This window comes from Cornus florida, unplaced genomic scaffold, assembly GCF_030987335.1.
Source record: "Cornus florida cultivar Cherokee Brave unplaced genomic scaffold, ASM3098733v1 CherokeeBrave_3.0.0_Hap2_Chr01, whole genome shotgun sequence".
NCBI classification, from domain to species: Eukaryota; Viridiplantae; Streptophyta; class Magnoliopsida; order Cornales; family Cornaceae; genus Cornus; species Cornus florida.
In genome coordinates, this window is record NW_026775571.1 from 97928624 (window position 1) to 97931933 (window position 3310).

Here is a 3310-nt window from a genome sequence, read left to right on the forward strand (position 1 = left end):
GTAATGAGACACATTGGAAGCTTCCCGTGGGAGGGAAGCCTGCACATTAAAGTTACCAACACCCCTCCAATTCAGAGGATGATTGTGCCTGCATATTCGGATAATTTTTTTAGATAATTCAAAAAAATATCTCATAAGCCATGAAAGCTTATACCATCTAGAAATATAATATCTTAAATAAAGTATGGCTGCGGCATCCCAAAATCCCCCGCTGGCTGTGGTGTCCGTGAAGGCCGGGAATGAGACGCATTGAAAGCTTCCCATGGGAGGGAAGCCTGCACATTGAAGTTGCCAACACCCTCCAATCTGGAGGATGATTGTTCCCATGGATAATTTTTTTTAGATAATTCAAAAATATATCTCATAAGCCTTGAAAACTTATACCATCTAGAAATATAATATCTTACATAATGTTTGGCTGCGGCATCACAACATCCCCCGTTGGCATCCGTGAAGTCCGGCAATGAGATGCATTGAGAGCTTCATGTGGGAGGGAAGCCTGCACATTAAAGTTTTCAACACCCCTCCAATCCGGAGGACGACTGTTCCTGCAAAATATGGATACTTTTTTTAGGTAATTCAAAAATATATTCCATAAGCCTTGAAAGCTTATACCATCAAGAAATATAATATCTTACACAATGTTTGGTTGCGGCATCCCAAAATCCCTCAATTGTGATATCCGTGAAGGCTGGTAAAGAGAAATATTGGCACCCCCCCATTCTGTTGTGATAATTTGAGGGAGGGAAGACTGCGTATTAAAGTTCCCCACACCGACCAATCCCGAGGAACTGCTGATCTTAACTGAGGAACTGCTGATCATTGTCTGGCTACTCCCAAAAATTGAGGAACTGCTGATCATTGACTGGCCACTCCCAAATCCTGAGGAAATGCTGATCATTGTCTGGCCACTCCAAAAAACTGAGGAACTGCTGATCATTGTCTCGCCACTCCCAAATCCTGAGGAACTGCTGATCCTTGGCAGGTTAAGAGGTAAATATGAATTAGGAGGGATGGAGGAAGGCGTTGGGAGAGGCTGGGAATTATGTTCCATGACATGCTCAAGAAAGTCATGAGCAGGAGAGTGAAACAAAAACTCCTCTAGGAAATCTTCAGGTACTGGATGTTCTATCTGAGATACTACTGAGAGAGCTGCGGGTGGTGGTTGTTGGTTGGCGATATGAACTGGGAGAGGTGCAGGTGGTTGTTGGTTGGCGTTATGAACTGGGAGAGGTGCAGGTGGTTGTTGGTTGGCGATATGAACTGGGAGAGGTGCAGGTGGTTGTTGGTTGGCGATATGAACTGGGAGAGGTGCAGGTGGTTGTTGGTTGCCGATATGAACTGGGAGAGGTGCAGGTGGTTGTTGGTTGCCGATATCAACCCGGCTATATGGATATAAACTGTAGTACATGGCATACTGATGGTTTTCAAGTAACAAACCTTCGAAAAACACTCTCATTTTGAAGGCCTACCCATGTTAGCTCTTGAACTCTGTTTCTCAGATCCAATACTGTGTCCGCTGATCCAATACTAACAATATGTACTCCAGACAATGGAACATGGACCTTCACAGGAAAAGTATTCATATTCCTACAAAAGAAAAGCTGAAAACAAAATATATATATTAAAAAATAATAAAAAAGATCCAAGACATAACACTCCATCACTAGCAATGCATTATAGTCAAATTATAGTGTGAAATGACTAATTCAATAAAAACAGAAAAATAAAAATTATTGACTCATAAAAAATAGATTAATTGAAGAATTATAATGTTTTATCTTTTTAGGATAAATTGCAGAGAGTGCAGAAGAGTTGGAAAGAGAAGAAAGAAAAATTATTCATTTTTATGTTATTAGAGAGAGAGACATTGGAAAGCTGGAAACAAAATATATATATATATTAAAAAATAATAAAAAAGATCAAAGATAACTAGCCATGATATAGTGTGCAATGTTAATTCTGTACACAAAAATACATTAGGATGGTCCTGCATTATATGAATTTTTTAACCAAAATCAAATAAGTCGTAATCTGAGAATCTTTAACCTAAAAATGAATAGAAAAAAATATATAGAAATGGATATTGTTATATATATATAATCATTCAGCATACACATCAGAATGCCCTATATTATATGAAGGCAAATAAGAACGAGTAAGGAAATCACATAGTTTCAAGAAATCATTAATTCGACTCATCACACATATTAATTCATAGTTTAAACAAATCATTAATTCAGAATCGAATCATAGTTTAAACAATCATCAGAATCGAATCTGAACGGTTAGAGAGAGAGACTAGCATGAAATTACATATATTAATCCGTATATCGGTAGACACAGAGTTTTGAATGTTGAAAATCATAGAAATCACATTGTTTGGTAGACAAACACTTAGCAAAAAAAAAAAAAAAAAACAATTAGAGAGAGAAACATTGAAATTTACCTGTTCGAAGATCGAGAGTTGAACGATTGCAAATACTCAAAGACCAAGAACGTCAAGAGTTGAACAGAAAATAGAATCAGAGAACCAAGTTAGTGAGAGAAAGGGAAGAGTAGTGAGTTAGATCATATTTGCTAATCTGAGAATCTTTAACCTAAAAATGAACAGAAAAAATATATATAGAAATGGATATATATATATATATATATCATCATTCAGCATACAAATCAGAATGCCCTATATTATATGAAGTCGAATAAGAATGAGTAAGGAAATCATTAATTCGACTCATCACACGTATTAATTCATAGTTTACACAAATCATTAATTCACAATCGAATCTGAACAGTTAGAGAGAGAGACTAGCATGAAATTACATATATTAAGTCCGTATAACGGTAGACAGAGAGTTTTGAATGTTGAAAATCATAGAAATAAAAAAAAAAACAATGAGAGAGAAATATCCAAATTTACCTGATCGAAGATCACGAGTCGAACGATTGCAAATACACGAAGACCAAGAACGTCACGACTTGAACAGAAAATAACCAAGATAGTGAGAGAATGGGAAGAGTACTGAGTTCAATATAAACCACTGCGAATTTACTCGAAGATAGAGAGTCGAACGATTTCAAATACATAAAGACCAAAAACGTAAAGAATTGTACAGAAAATAGAATCAGAGAACCAAGTTAGTGAGAGAAAGGGAAGAATGCTGAGTTCAAATTTCAATAAACACTACGGCTTCGTTTGGAAACAAAGGACAGAAAAAAAAAAATAAAATAAAATAAAGGATTAGAAGAGAAAAGAAAAGAAAATGAAGAAAAAAAAATGATAATTATAATTTATATTCAGGTTTGGACG